At 45.8% G+C, this 16,883-nt stretch overlaps 1 pseudogene; it reads right to left on the bottom strand.

Moving 5' to 3' along the window:
• Nucleotides 1-5,052: 5,052 nt before the first annotated feature.
• Nucleotides 5,053-5,169, bottom strand: LOC119459793 (U2 spliceosomal RNA; annotated as a pseudogene).
• Nucleotides 5,170-16,883: the final 11,714 nt, after the last annotated feature.

Genomic DNA, 16,883 nt, shown 5'->3' on the forward strand with positions numbered 1-16,883 from the left:
AACAATTACAGGATGCATTGGTAAGTATTTGTACTGGTATGAGTTAGGAGGTTCAACATTGCCAGTTTTCGAAAATTGGCTTGTAAATGAATCGTTTAGTATGGTCGCACATCTGTTCTCGGAAACAGAATTTCCAGATGAATCTTCTAATGAAATAGAATTATTAGTTGTTGGGTTTATTATTTGCCAGAACTTTTTAAGATTTGTTTTTAGTATTTCGGGTAGTGTACTAAACAAGTAGTTGTCCTTAGCAGTTTTTAGAGCTGCTATATAGATATCTGAGGCGGATTTATAAGCTGCCCAGCGCGCATCGGAGGGGGATGATTTCGCTAAGTGATAGAAGCGCTTTTTCCAGTTAGATAAGCGCTTTAGGTTACTGCAATACCATGGCGCTTGCGCATTTGTAATGATTGTGCGGTTAGGGATGTATTTCTCAGTTAATCTGTGAACTGTACTTGCAAACAAATCCCAGTTAGATTGGACTGAGCGATCGTCTAAATGTTTAACGAAATGATCATAGAAATGAGACAGTTCATTATTTATTGCTACGAAGTTAGCTTTCCGATAATCGCGTATAGTTTTCCGGTGTTTGGACTTATTAGGGATAGGAGCGTTAATTATAAAGTTGAGCGAGAGGTGGTCACTAATTCCTGGTAAGTATGTGATATGAGAAGCGAGGTCAGCATGTGTTGTAAGTACCAAGTCGAGGGTGTTAGCTACATTATTTGAAACCCTGGTGGCCTGAGTGACTAACTGTGCGAGAGAAAAAACGGAGCATAAATTAAGAAAGTCATCAGCTTGTTGCGAGAATGGCGAAAGACGTAATGGTAGGGTGTTCCACATTATGTTTGGATAGTTAAAATCCCCTAGCAAAAACAAAGGTTGGGAAGGAAAACGAGAAGATACCATGTTGATAGTGTCATGCAGTTCGTTAATAAATGTGGGGGGTGAAGAAGGGGGCCGATAACAAGTGCCAAGAATCAGTTTAGAGTTACCTAGAGTTAATGTAACCCATGTTATTTCTAGAGCGCTGTTAATTTCGATAGGTGATGAAGGTATGTCTTTTGAAACGGCAAGCAGCACGCCTCCTCCTCTACGCTCGGTGCAGTCACAGCGATAAATTGAAAACTGGTGCGCATCATGAAATATCTCCGAGTCAAGCACATGCGCGGGCAACCAGGTTTCAGTTAAGGCGATTATTTTCGCACCGCATGTATCTATCATGGAAGATAGAGCGTTACGTTTATTAAGAACACTTCTGGCGTTAGTGAAAAGTACCGATACTTCGGATGATTTCGACTGCGATGATATGCCACTGCCCCTCTGCCTTTCCTAAGGTGAAACACGCGGCACAGTAGTGTCTCGGTGACTGGCCCCAAAGCCACGCGTATCCATCTCTTGAATGCGGTCCAAGTCAAGGCTGTAGCTGAAGCATTTGTTGTGCATGAACAATCTATTATGGCGCAATCTGAACTGAGGGGAATCCGGTTGACTCTTAGCAAAATTGATTAGTTTTTTTCGAGAGATACGGGTGCTGGGGGAAAAGTCCTCGCTCACTGAAATGTTATGTTGTTTCAGCTCGTTGCGAAGTGAAAGGATTTTTTGTTTGGCCTTGAAGCTCATAAATTTGGCTATAATGGGACGGCATTTGGTAGGCGAAAACGGACCAAGACGGTGCGCGCGATCAATTAAGTCGTTGCTGAAGGATTCAAAGACTCCTTTTATCGCGGTTGACAATTTATTTTCTGTATCGCTCCAGGATTCTTTAGCGTCAGTAAGACCATTAAGAAGGCAAATTTTTTTGTAGGCTACTCTTAATGAATTGACACACGGTTATTTTTGTACAATCTCAAAACTAAGAAAAGTGAAGACATTTGTTCCTTCTGGCTATGGAATTCCAAATCCAAATTTCTGCAGGTAAGGTGACGGAATCCATGTTTTGGGAACAAAAAGGGATCACCTTGAACTATCTGTAAGTGGGTGCTACAGTAACAGCCGTCAATTTATCACTGATGGACAAAATGAGGCAGATCAGATGGACAGCCTTTTAAAAGCAAGTTTACCCTAAGATCACGCATGCCATGGCCGAATCCATTCTTTGAAAGCTGAAGAGCAGCTTGACAAGGACTTGCCAAAAAGATGTAACAGGAACAGACGCCACTAGACCTGACGTTGCCATATGTACACAAATTTAGCCACAGCTTGAAGAACGTGCCTATTAGATAAGGTGTCCCAGTAGTTCTTTTTTTTTATGCCCGTCAAACTAGCCCAAATGTGTTCTCGTAACATGAGACAAGGGTGTATGAAAAATCATGCCAACTATTTTGTGCACTGTGCTACGCGGTGGCCTATGATATACCTCTAAGCTGTGGCAAGTTCTATGTGGGCTAAACAGGCCAATGCTTAAATCACTTAAATCACTTGTTGCGAAGGCAGTGCTGCTCTTCACAGGGATGGGACTGCCCAAAGCCATTTCGGAGCAATTTATAGAGCAAGTAAAATTGCGTTTTGGAGCAGCCTGGAGCATATAATTTTCATTTTGGAGCAGCTTGGAGCAGACTAAATTTCATTTTGGAGCAATTTGGAGCAGATAAAATATCATTTTGAAGCAGTTTGGAGCAGGCCATTCTTAATTTTGGTGGAATAATGGAATATAGAATATGGCAGCGCTTTCCTGAAAAGCCAAAAACATCGGTGACACTACGATCGAACTATATAGTCCCGTGCCGATGCTCATGATGATAGCGGAAAATGGTCTCAAATTATGCGGTCATGTCGATGCAGTAACAGTTTCTGGGTCACCATATGTCAACGCAGACCCAGAGAGCCGCAATCAACCCTGGGCTGGTATAACGTAAAGCTATTTCTATCTGTATTTACTGCGACAGCAATTATATGGACACACCAGGCGTATTTCTGCCATCGTCGTCGCCGTGATGTTCCGTATAAAGTCCAGAGTCGATAACATCATCGCCGTGCGCTGTACGTGCGACTGAAAGCGTGAGAGGGTAAGCCGACAACGGCAGCTCAATCTCGCGCGCGCAAGGGAGGAGAGCGGGGAGGAAACGATCCGTCTTTCGTGGCGCACATGGTACCGGGGGGAGGGCGTTTTCCTCCGGCGGCTGCTGTGTATGGCGTGGCCCCGCGGGCCCTATCTTAAGGACAACCTGCGATCGCGAGTGCGAGTGCTGACAGCTTTTTGGGCACTGTTTTTGCCGCTTAGTTCGCGTTGAAGCGAGGCAGCACGAAGTTCAATTCGCTCGGTGCTGCTGCAGCGCTTCCTCACACCAGCGAGTTTCCGTGATCATCGAGTGGGATGTGTTCATGTTTGCTTGTGCGCGCGTGACACCATGCTCCTTAATTTAGTTAGAAAGTGATTGTTTAAAAGTTTATACTCTTTAGTCTCATTTTTTTCCGCACTGGCGACCCGTCGGAAGCGCGCGATTCCTGGGTCGGGTAGAAACCTGTAATGCGCTCCTGTCACGGGAGGGAACGTCCGAGTCACTGGTGGAACCATGCTACCTTTTGGTGCCAGCGTTTGGGGAGGGTGACCCAAAAATAATCCGGCCTGCTTGCACTCAAATCACTAGGATTATAATGTCCTCCTCGATCCTTCTCGACGACGCGCACGACGAGCTGGTGGACTCGTTGAACGGAGACGCCGCGTCTTCCTCATGGCTTGGAGTCTCATCGATCCCGAGATGACACGTTATAGAGTACACGGGCAGGCAAGGCGATAGTTCGGCTTCTGGAACGTTGTCTTCTGTGAGCTCCCCCGATGCAGCGGGCTCAACGCAGGGTTCACCGGGTATGTCTACGGGACACGGTGTTTCATCCAGTTGCAGTCCACCCTCGTGGTTCTCAGGTTCAGGGCTCGCGGCGGACCTGCTGGCGTTTCAGCTGGTGGCAATTCTACCACATCTTCCTGAGTGGAAGCCAACGTGGAAGGCGAGTTGCTGGGATGGTCACGTGGGTGCGTGCTTGACTGCAAAGGCGGAAAGTTCTTAGACGCTGCCTCCGAGTAGGTACGCCGTAGAGAGCAGGCAACGGCCGCATGCGGGTGGACGCGAGCCCATCAGGCCTCGGCTGATGTGAAGCACCTTACCGAACGGCGACATCGCGTGAGCAAGGGTTTCGCTGGAGACAGGGCACAGGAGAAACATGACGGTCACCTGGGTGACTTTCGGGCTCAGAGGTAAGATTTAGACGCGTTCTTACCCAATGACGAAACTGACAGCGTCAACGATTTTAGCCATGGTGGCTTCACTCTTTATGGTAACTTGGTAGCTGCGTCCACCGAAGTGTTGTACGCAGTATACCTCCTCCAGGCTTTCTATTGAAGCCATCGCGTCAACGACGTCTTCAACACTTGTCCCCTCAGAGAAGACAACATCGAAGGCGAAAGCCTTCTTGGGTGGATGGCTTGTCATGATTGCGACGTCCGCCGACCGAACAACGCCGACACAGGTGAATATAAACAACGTGTAGAAGGGTTGCACACAGCCCGTAACTTGTTCTATTTACTGTATTTGTGCAATGTCAAAAGAAGTTGGGAGGAAAATGACGTAAACGTGACCGATTACTTTTAACTAATTGCTCAATTACTGTTTGGGACAGTAATGGGTCATTATGCAATTAAAATTTTGAATGAAGTAATTGTAATCGGTTAATTTTGTTTCTGTAACTTGTAGAAATATAGCCTACGCCTCCTGAGAGTGGCTTTCCCGCAGAACTTTGTCGCCCAGTGGCTGAGCTTTACAAGTACAAGGGGGGGGGGGGGGGGGGCAAATTTGTGGGGTAAATCTCTAGTTATAGCGTTGTCACGGTTTAAGAGGGCTTTCATAACAAGCGCATGCCTGGTGCGTGTGCTGTATACGTTTTGCCTTCAAATAAACGCCTTCAAATAGCCCTTTTACCACACGGGCGCGTGCAAAAACCACGTCTACCGGGGAGGTGGCTGCACGCAAAAATGGAAGCTGTAGCTAGATTAGAGTGCTGGTAGGTTGTAAGGTGCGTAATATTGGAATCTGATAGTTTTCTCACCCCCGTAAGGGTGAGTGGGCGGATCCCGGAGTCAGTGCAATACCGGGCCAACCCGCGGCGGACGTGAAGCAAGCTTCAAGCACTCCGCCCCATTCCGAAAATAAGTTGAATATCATCATCAGCAGCAGCAGCAGCAGCAGCAGCAGCCTATATTTTTATGTCCACTGCAGGACGAAGGCCTCTCCCTGCGATCTCCAATTACCCCCGTCTTGTGCTAGCGTATTCCAACTTGCGCCTGCAAATTTCCTAACTTCATCATCCCATCTGGTTTTCTGCCGACATCGACTGCGCTTCCCTTCTCTTGGTATCCATTCTGTAACCCTAATGGTCCACCGGTTATCTATCCTACGCATTACATGGCCTGCCCAGCTCCATTTCTTCCGCTTAATGTCAACTAGAATATCGGCTGTTGAATATGTTGGGTCCAAATAGTTGAGAATATGTTGGGTCCAAAAAGTGCGTATTTGTATTAAATATTAAGCTGATAAGACGGTTTTTTTTTTTACAGCGGAGCTGTTAAGCTTTTCGTAAGTCCGTTTCATGCCGACAGAAAACTGGGCCCAGGTGTGCGTCGCCGAACCAAGCAACCTCCTCGCATCACACACGTGCATAGGGTGGCCGCGGCATGCGTGCGCTTGGTCTTCCCTCTCCCCAGCCGAGGAGAAGCAAGTGTTCCCCTAGCCGTGACGTCACTGATATGCTATAAAGCTCTGAGCAACCGGAGCGCCGACAGACGTGTCGCCTCTCTCGCCTAGTGAACACGCGTGCACTGCTACCATGGAGCCTAAAGTGGCTAGTATGCGTGTGACTTGCTGGGGCGTGCGTGGCTTACCGGCCTGGCCGTGTATGACCTCACAAGAACTTGGCGAAAGTTAGCAAATCTTGGCTACATTTAGAATGAGCATAGTTAAGCCATGCATAACCTCGTAAGACCTCGTAAGACCTCCTAAAACCTAGCAACGCTTGGTATTAGCCTAGCCAAGCCATGCATAACATGCCAATACTTAGCAAAACCTAGCAACACTTAGTGCGAACCTAGCCAAGCCACGCATTACCTCGCAAAACTTAGCAAAACCTAGCAACACTTAACCAAAAGCCGGAACTAGCTCTGCTGTGACCCAGGCTTGCACCACTATAGTCGGGTACAACTTAAGAAGACAGGAGAGGCCCTGCCCAGATGACCGAAGCGCAGCAGCCGATTGCCTCCGCGACTAAAGAAATAGGCAACTCGCCCCAGCTTGAAGCGCGGGCTGCCATGTTCTCGTCGGTGGGGACACCGGCCGTCCGGCTCATGACGGAATTCTAGAGTACGCACCCATTGTTGGAGGCTCGTATGCATCCGCCTTTGAGGGGCAAATGCCGCTGCCTTCTAAATTGCACCCGACTATAGTGCAAACTGCCCACATTTTTTTTATGTTTCGTACAATTTTTGTACAATTTTCCTAAGAAGGACTGTCATTTACATGAAGACTATTTAGTAATAAAATTTTGATGTTAGTTTTGGAGCGGACATGAAGGTGCGTGTTCGTTCAGTGTTTGTTGGGTATTGTTAGATCTTTTCGGGCTGCCATAGAAGGGTGTGTTAGTGTAGTGTGTGTCTGCCTGGCGAGTTTTCATCACTTTGCTGCGACGTGCTGCACGTGCACATCACGTGATACTGCGATTGTCTCGCTGGTTGCTTGTTTCTTGAAAAGCAACAGGTACTTTCGGCTGCAGAAGCGGCGCATGACACCGTCGTCTTTGAGGTCCCATCATCCAAGCGTCCGACGACCATCGCCTCCACGGACACCTTCTGGAACTTCCGCAGCAGGTACTACCGGACAGGCTCGTACTCCTTCTTCTCCTTCTTCTGGCGGGCTTCGTTCTGGGTTGCAGGTCGGTTGTCAAACGGGCAAGTCACGTCCATGATGAATGCTTCCTCACCCCTGCAGAGCACAAGATCGGGAAGGAGGTTAGTTGTACCTACTGGCCGATTCTCGTGGGTGACATTGAACTTATTGGAGGCAGCGGCTTTTACTGGGTTCACGGTCTGGTTGCGGCAGTTTGTGTACGCTTGGTTGTGAGTCAAGCATATGGCTTTCTTAGCTGTATGGCTGAGAACACCACCACTCTTAGCCCTATCGCTGAGAACACCCCTTTTCTTAGTCATATGGCTGAGAACACCACCGCTCTGAGCCACATGGATGAGAACACCACTTTCTTAGCCATATGGCTTGAGAACACCCCTTTTCTTAGCCATATGGCTGAGAACACCCCTTTTTCTTAGCCATATGGCTGAGAACACCACTTTTTCTTAGTCATATGGCTGAGAACACCACTTTTTCTTAGCCATATGGCTGAGAACAGCACTTTCTTAGCCATATGGCTGAGAACAGCACTTTCTTAGTCATATGGCTGAGAACAGCACTTTTTCTTAGCCATATGGCTGAGAACATCACTTTCTTAGCCATATGCCTGAGAACACCACTTTCTTAGCCATATGGCTGAGAACACCACGTTTTTCTTAGCCATATGGCTGAGAACGCCACTTTTCTTAGCCATAAGGCTGAGAACAGCACTTTTCTTAGCCATATGGCTGAGAACACCACTTTTTCTTAGCCATATGGCTGAGATCGTCACTTTTTCTTAGCCATATATGGGCTGAGAACATCACCTTCTTAGCCATATGGCTGAGAACACCACCTTTTCTTAACCATATGGCTGAGAACAGCACTTCTTAGCCATATGGCTGAGAACAGCACTTTGTCTTAGCCTATGGCTGAGAACAGCACTTTCTTAGCCATATGGCTGAGAACACTTTCTTAGCCATATGGCTGAACACTAAGAACACTTTCTTAGCCATATGGCTGAGACACTTTCTTAGCCATATGGCTGATAACAGCACATTCTTAGCCATATGGCTGAGAACAGCACTTTCTTAGCCATATGGCTGAGAACAGCACTTTCTTAGCCATATGGCTGAGAACGCACTTTCTTAGCCATATGGCTGAGAACAGCACTTTTTCTTAGCCATATGGCTGAGAACAGCACTTCTTAGCCATATTGCTGAGAACACCACTTTTCTTAGCCATATGGCTGAGATCATCACTTTTTCTTAGCCATAGGCTGAGAACAGCACTTCCTTAGCCTATTACTGAGAACACGACTTCCTTAGCCATATTGCTGAGAACACACTTTTTCTTAGCCATATGGCTGAGAACAGCACTTTCTTAGCCATATGGCTGAAACAGCACTTTTCTTAGCCATATGGCTGAGAACACCACCTTTTCTTAGCCATATGGCTGAAAACAGCACCTTGTCTTAGCCATATGGCTGAAAACAGCACCTTGTCTTAGCCATATGGCTGAGAACAGCACTTTCTTAGCCATATGGCTGAGAACAGCACTTTCTTAGCCATATGGCTGAGAACAGCACTTTCTTAGCCATATGGCTGAGAACAGCACTTTCTTAGCCATATGGCTGAGAACACTTTCTTAGCCATATGGCTAAGAACACTTTCTTAGCCATATGGCTAAGAACACTTTCTTAGCCATATGGCTAAGAATACTTCTTAGCCATATGGCTAAGAACACTAAGAACACTTTCTTAGCCATATGGCTAAGAACACTTTCTTAGCCATATGGCTAAGAACACTAAGAACACTTTCTTAGCCATATGGCTAAGAACACTAAGAACACTTTCTTAGCCATATGGCTAAGAACACTTTCTTAGCCATATGGCTGAGAACAGCACTTTCTTAGCCATATGGCTGAGAACAGCACTTTCTTAGCCATATGGCTGATAACAGCACATTCTTATTCATATGGCTGAGAACAGCACTTTCTTAGCCATATGGCTGATAACAGCACTTTCTTAGCCATATGGCTGAGAACATCACTTTTTCTTAGCCATATGGCTGAGAACAGCACTTTTTCTTAGCCCTATGGCTGAGAACACCACTTTTTCTTAGCCCTATGGCTGAGAACAGCACTTCCTTAGCCATATTGCTGAGAACACCACTTTTTCTTAGCCATATGGCTGAGATCATCACTTTTTCTTAGCCATATGGCTGAGAACAGCACTTCCTTAGCCATATTACTGAGAACACGACTTCCTTAGCCATATTGCTGAGAACACCACTTTTTCTTAGCCATATGGCTGAGAACAGCACTTTTTCTTAGCCATATGGCTGAGAACAGCACTTTTTCTTAGCCATATGGCTGAGAACACCACTTTTTCTTAGCCATATGGCTGAGATCATCACTTTTTCTTAGCCATATATGGCTGAGAACATCACCTTCTTAGCCATATGGCTGAGAACACCACCTTTTCTTAGCCATATGGCTGAAAACAGCACCTTGTCTTAGCCATATGGCTGAAAACAGCACCTTGTCTTAGCCATATGGCTGAGAACAGCACTTTCTTAGCCATATGGCTGAGAACAGCACTTTCTTAGCCATATGGCTGAGAACAGCACTTTCTTAGCCATATGGCTGAGAACACTTTCTTAGCTATATGGCTAAGAACACTAAGAACACTTTCTTAGCCATATGGCTAAGAACACTTTCTTAGCCATATGGCTAAGAACACTAAGAACACTTTCTTAGCCATATGGCTAAGAACACTAAGAACACTTTCTTAGCCATATGGCTAAGAACACTTTCTTAGCCATATGGCTAAGAACACTTTCTTAGCCATATGGCTAAGAACACTAAGAACACTTTCTTAGCCATATGGCTAAGAACACTTTCTTAGCCATATGGCTAAGAACACTAAGAACACTTTCTTAGCCATATGGCTGAGAACACCACTTTCTTAGCCATATGGCTGATAACAGCACATTCTTATTCATATGGCTGAGAACACCACTTTCTTAGCCATATGGCTGATAACAGCACTTTCTTAGCCATATGGCTGAGAACAGCACTTTTTCTTAGCCATATGGCTGAGAACAGCACTTTTTCTTAGCCATATGGCTGAGAACAGCACTTTTTCTTAGCCATATGGCTGAGAACAGCACTTCCTTAGCCATATTGCTGAGAACACCACTTTTTCTTAGCCATATGGCTGAGATCATCACTTTTTCTTAGCCATATGGCTGAGAACAGCACTTCCTTAGCCATATTATTGAGAACACGACTTCCTTAGCCATATTGCTGAGAACACCACTTTTTCTTAGCCATATGGCTGAGAACAGCACTTTTTCTTAGCCATATGGCTGAGAACAGCACTTTTTCTTAGCCATATGGCTGAGAACACCACTTTTTCTTAGCCATATGGCTGAGATCATCACTTTTTCTTAGCCATATATGGCTGAGAACATCACCTTCTTCGCCATATGGCTGAGAACACCACCTTTTCTTAGCCATATGGCTGAAAACAGCACCTTGTCTTAGCCATATGGCTGAAAACAGCACCTTGTCTTAGCCATATGGCTGAGAACAGCACTTTCTTAGCCATATGGCTGAGAACACTTTCTTAGCCATATGGCTAAGAACACTAAGAACACTTTCTTAGCCATATGGCTAAGAACACTTTCTTAGCCATATGGCTAAGAACACTAAGAACACTTTCTTAGCCATATGGCTAAGAACACTAAGAACACTTTCTTAGCCATATGGCTAAGAACACTAAGAACACTTTCTTAGCCATATGGCTAAGAACACTTTCTTAGCCATATGGCTAAGAACACTAAGAACACTTTCTTAGCCATATGGCTGAGAACAGCACTTTCTTAGCCATATGGCTGATAACAGCACATTCTTATTCATATGGCTGAGAACACCACTTTCTTAGCCATATGGCTGATAACAGCACTTTCTTAGCCATATGGCTGAGAACATCACTTTTTCTTAGCCATATGGCTGAGAACAGCACTTTTTCTTAGCCATATGGCTGAGAACACCACTTTTCTTAGCCCTATGGCTGAGAACAGCACTTCCTTAGCCATATTGCTGAGAACACCACTTTTTCTTAGCCATATGTCTGAGATCATCAGTTTTTCTAGCCATATGGCTGAGAACAGCACTTTCTTCGCCGTATGGCTGAGAACATCACTTTTTCTTAGCCATATGGCTGAGAACAGCACTTTTTCTTAGCCATATGGCTGAGAACACCACTTTTCTTAGCCATATGGCTGAGAACAGCACTTCCTTAGCCATATTGCTGAGAACACCACTTTTTCTTAGCCATATGTCTGAGATCATCAGTTTTTCTTAGCCATATGGCTGAGAACAGCACTTTCTTCGCCGTATGGCTGAGAACATCACTTTTTCTTAGCCATATGGCTGAGAACAGCACTTTTTCTTAGCCATATGGCTGAGAACACCACTTTTCTTAGCCCTATGGCTGAGAACAGCACTTCCTTAGCCATATTGCTGAGAACACCACTTTTTCTTAGCCATATGTCTGAGATCATCAGTTTTTCTTAGCCATATGGCTGAGAACAGCACTTTCTTCGCCGTATGGCTGAGATCATCACTTTTTCTTAGCCATATGGCTGAGAACATCACTTTCTTAGCCATATGGCTGAGAACACCATTTTTTCTTAGCCATATGAGTTTGAGTTTGAGTTTATTCAACCACATGGTACATGAGAAATGTGCATTTGTGGTTGGGTTTGACGGGAAAAAAGCTGCATAGAAGCAGCTTGACGAGCCCCATCACCCCTAAAACAAAACAAAAACAACAAGCACAGGCAGCAGAAAACAACGATATATAAAAATACATATACATATGTGGTCTTTCACAGGAAATTGCGTATAAAACATTTACATAACACGAAAACCATATGCTCTACAATTGTTGAAATAAACACAATTTATATAACTCTGTTTTTGATAAAGTACTCAAGTTCTCAATTGTTAGTTTCCACCTATTTAGTACATTTGGAAGACAGAAGCGAAGAGTTTGAACCCCATAGTTAGTTCGAGTACGTGGTACATACCAAATCTCCGTATGTCGAGTTGTACGACAGGCTGTATTAGGTTGCAAGGCAGCTAAATTACGTATGTACGTACTGCCTCTGCGTATTTCAGATTTAAAAGCCGACAAGAGCTGGTATTCATAGCAATGATCAACTCTCAAGATTCCGAATTTCTTAAACAGTTCAGGGGTGTGCGCATTATAAGAGACACCTTCAATAGACCGTAATGCATTTTTTTGCAGGGTGACTAAAGCATTTAAAGATTTTTTAGAGCCTGTTGACCAAACTAGATAGCAATAATGTAGATGAGAAGAAAAAAGGGCATTGTACACTAAAAGCTTTTGAGGGACAGGTAGTATATGTTGACAACTTCGCAATATGCCTAACACTCTGGAAAGTTTATGACTGATGTGCTCCGTATGGTAATCTCATAACAAGTATTCGCTAAAGATAACACCAAGTGTTTTTACGGATGGGGAAAGTTCGATTTCATTACCGTTGAGAAATAGTTTCTCAGATTGTTTACAATGTTTTGATTTCGCTCGGAACAGTACAGCTTTAGTCTTAGAGCAATTTATGTGTAGCGAGTTTTTAACAGTCCATACGTATATTTTCTTTAGTACTTCATTAGCAGACACAACAAGGTTGTCAATGGTTTCACCAGAAAAAAAATAAAGCAGTGTCATCTGCATAAATAACATAATCATATGGCTGAGAGAACCACCGCTCTGAGCCATATGGCTGAGAACACCACTTTCTGACTTTTAATTTTAAAGCGATAGCGTTAACGGCCCCGTGTCGCAGAAAATCCACTTCTGGAATACGGCGTCGTCGCCGGCGTTGACGTCTCGTGAGCTAAAATTACCGTATATAATTAGGTTTAGTGTGGGCATTTATTGTGCACTTCTTCATCATCTGTACATCATCATCATGCGTGTGCCCTTCATCTTCATCGCGCGTGCGGGCGCATCATCAGCGTGGACTGTGCCGAAGGTTGTTCATGCCGGTTGTGGACGCCGCCCTCCTTCGCCGTGTCGTCTCTCGGGCTGACTAGAAGGTCCGCCCTTGCTGTTACGTCACAAGTGGTGGAGGTGCTGGGTAAATGTCGACGAGAAAATAAGTATATCATCCAGATAGCAAAAGCAGGTCTTCCACTTCAGGCCACGCAGAACGGTGTCAATCATGCGCTCAAAAGTTACGGGTCCATTGCAGAGGCAGAAGAGCATGAGGTTGAACTCGTAAAGATCATCTGAGGTTCCAAACGCTGTTTTTTTTTTCTTTTTCGGCTTCGTGCATCGGAATTTGCCAGTAACCTGAACGCAGAACCAGATTGGAGGCGAGAGCATCGTCAATGCGAGGCATGGCGTACACATCTTTGCGCGTGATCTTGTTGAGCGCTCGGAGCGCAGAAGCTCGGAGCGCACTCGGAGCGCACTCAGAAACGCGCGGAGCCATCGATATGACATGCGCCTTCCTATATGACATGCGGTATATGCGGGTATATACAGCAGCCTATCACTAAAGTTGCTCATACTGCCTTATATTCTTCACAAAGTTATTCCTTGGAATTTTGAGAATAACAGCCCACAAACCATTGTCATGAAACAAAACACCAACAGCGCATGGATTTTATGTTAAATCTTCTCAGAATGAAATATTCAAAGTGCGAAACTATACCAGAAACCTGAAAACTATGTAATTTTTTTTGGCGCGGCTGAGAAGGACCTCTGGGATCGGCCCACGCAAGAGGCCGCGTTTCTACCAGAAAGTTCGCCTTCATGCATAGCGTTCGCTGCCAGCGTTCTGCAGCAAACATTACGGTTACATAAGCTGCAGTTGCAGGGAAGCGTGACAAGCAGTCAGGGAATCTCGAATGAAATCGGGTTCCACTCTTAAAAGCAAAACTTAAGCGTCCTCCAAATTTTATTGCGATAGCAATTATATGGACACTCCCAAGCGCTTTTCTGCCGTCGTCGTCGCCGTCGCCGTGAGGTTCCGTATGACGTCAACGGCGATGAAATCATCGCCGCGCTTCGGACGCTGTATGTGCGAGTGAAAGAGCGCGAGGGACGCGCGCTTTTACGGGGAGCGAACGCACGTCGGAGAGCAAACACGCGTTCTGCGCCGTGCTCCCTGAAGGGCTGCAGAATTAAGCGTCTCTTTCCTCCTTTACAATCACCATATATAGAGAGCAAACGCGACTTCTTCCGTCGCGCGAAAGGCCGTGGGGGGACGGGAGGGTGGGAGGGGGGCCACGTTTAGCTGCGGTACCAAATGCGTATTTGTATAAAAACGTTGCGAGGCGATAAGTTGGTAAAGACTTCCAATGCTGCTCGACGAGTGCCCCGTTCTGATCTCGTTCAAAACCTCCGAGCCGCCCCCAGAGGCACCATCGCAATTGATGCTTCGCCTTTCGGGTGAAACTGCAACATTTTTTGTACATTTTGTTATCCCCCTTTATTTGCCTTAATGACGCGGCAGATAGTGTAAATAAATGAAAAAAAATAAATAAACTTTATAAATTACACCGATTTACCTTTAGACGCAGCACACGAGCAGCAGCCATCTTTGAACAGCAAGAATTAAGCACGACATTTTATGCGACTTTGTCGTTGCCTGTTTTGCCTGCGTCAGAAACTTGTCCGAATAAACTTGCTCGAAGCAGGTGCCCCTCTGGTTTCCTTTCACAATCAGAAGACTTCCAAAAGCATCGCAGGAGACCCACGGGCGAAAGCTTCTCGCGAACACAATTTGTTTTTCGTAAAACTTGACGAAACCTTCGTCAAATCTTAAAACGGCTCGGGATTCGTAAAATATACGAAAAATTCTGGAGGGTAGTATAGCCTTAAGAAGCCTCCGGTTATTGTGTGTGTTTCCTTTATTTATTTATTGGCGAATGCTACTTTTCTTTAATGTTAAAGTTGCGATCAGTATGTCGATGCAGGATTCACAAACCTTCCACGGATGTATACGCTTCTATCGATATGCTACGAAAAGCGATTATCGTATACAAAGAGCAGACGCTCATTTCCGGGACATGTAGCGGGCAGCAAAAGCCCTTGCCCGGGGCTTTATTGTACTCGGTAGCAGTAACCTACACCTTTCCCGAAGTATAAAGAAAAAGGTTAACAAAAATTAAATTTCTACGCGTAGTCGGAACGCCTATGAGGAAACACAGACGAAAGGGTAGAAAATGTGAAGGTACGTACGCACAAGATGTAAGTGTGTCAAGTAAGAAGTCAGAAAGGGATTATCAAATATATCTATGGAAAGTGTGGAGACTGAGGAAAAATATATAGAGTGCCCTGAAGACGTGCGATCGATGGGCTCACGCTTCTGTAATAATTAGCTTTGCCGCATCACATAGTGATTAGTGACGCAGGGGGACTCGGCGCGCGCGCGGTTAGACATCTCCCACGATCCAACTGTCTGTTTTTCGTTTGTGTCTGTGCCACTTTGCGCTACATTGGCTCTACAGTTGCGCTGGTGAGCTCTAGGTTGCAGGTTCGGTGCGGTGGCCGCATTTCGATGCGGGCGGAATGCAAGAAAACTGCTCGCGCATCGCGTCATTGGGTTCACATTAGGCAGCCCCAAGTGGTCAAGATTAATCCGGAGCCCCCACCACTACGGCGTGCCTCGTAATGAGATCGTGGTTTTGGCACGTAGAACCGCAGAATTTCATTCAATTAGTTAAGTTACCATAGTCAAAATGCAAGACCAACAAGCCCAGCAGTCAGTCGATCCTTCTAAATTTTATAGTCTTTTTTCCTTTTTTTCGTTTGTGTCGGTCTGCCACTTCGCGCTATAAATTATACCATATAGCCACCGTTTTCAAAACGACTTCACGCGATGCGGCCTGTGATGATCTGAATGACCAGCGCATGTGCGTAATCCATCTCATTACATAGAGGGCAGCGAAGGCTCATATCAACCAATCAGGAAAAAGCTGCGTGTTCCAAAAAAGGGAGGAGAGGCCACCCATTTTGTGTCATACTACAATAATCATTCCGTCAATCTGCGTTTCACTCGCAATCGCGAGAAGGGCGATTACAGGCGGGCAATCGGGGGAGCCTTGATTGTTCCGGTTCTCCTTTACGGTTGGCTGACGCGACCCGTAGCATTTCGCTGTTCTGCACGTATAGTTTGTGTTGACAGTTCTCGGATAATACATTGAAGAAAGAGCAGAGATGCCTATGCGGGCACGAAAGGAAATTTGGGCTAGTTGTTAGACAAATTCGTCGTGGTGCCTCTTGGGTCTTCTGTTTTGGCGCCCATTACACCACACGATGGGCTGCCCACGGGGTTATTGCGCTTGTGAGTGTGTAGAAATTTTGCAGCGACGCTGCTTCAGGGGACTCTGTGCCGACGTCCGTTCGCTAAAACCCACGTGACCTAGCGGGAGAGGAGAGGAAAAGAAGAGCTCAACCCTGTGAGAATGCTGTGAGAGGGTGCAGATGAAAAGGTGATCGGGGAGGGAAGTGGACGTAAGTCGCGCCGTTCAATACTCGCATTGGAGGGGGAGAGCGGGAGGCGCGCCAACGTGTACGAAAAAAAGTAGGGCAACGAAGGAGTCTGGGGTGAGAGGAGTTCGCGTTAGCGTTGGTTGTATATACGGAGCTTTGGTCAAGGACTCGTGTCTGGCAACGTCGTAGAAAAGCGCGAGGAACGTGCTAGGAACGCCGTCGCCCATGGACGCTGACGCGTCCCATCCCTCGCAAGTAGCGCCGTTCACAGCTTCGCTGCTCGACCATCTTCGCAGAGTAGAAGGGGCGGTGATATTTGTTCAGGGCACACGCACGCATATATACAGGATGTCCCCACTATCATGCACCAAGATTTTAACCCCACAAAGCCCGAATGCCATTCCACATCAAAGAAAATAAAACAGCTTATTCACATTTATTTACAGCTATAGGGGGTATATTGGTACAAAGAA

The sequence above is a fragment of the Dermacentor silvarum genome, chromosome 7 (assembly GCF_013339745.2).
Source record: "Dermacentor silvarum isolate Dsil-2018 chromosome 7, BIME_Dsil_1.4, whole genome shotgun sequence".
Lineage (NCBI taxonomy): Eukaryota > Metazoa > Arthropoda > Arachnida > Ixodida > Ixodidae > Dermacentor > Dermacentor silvarum.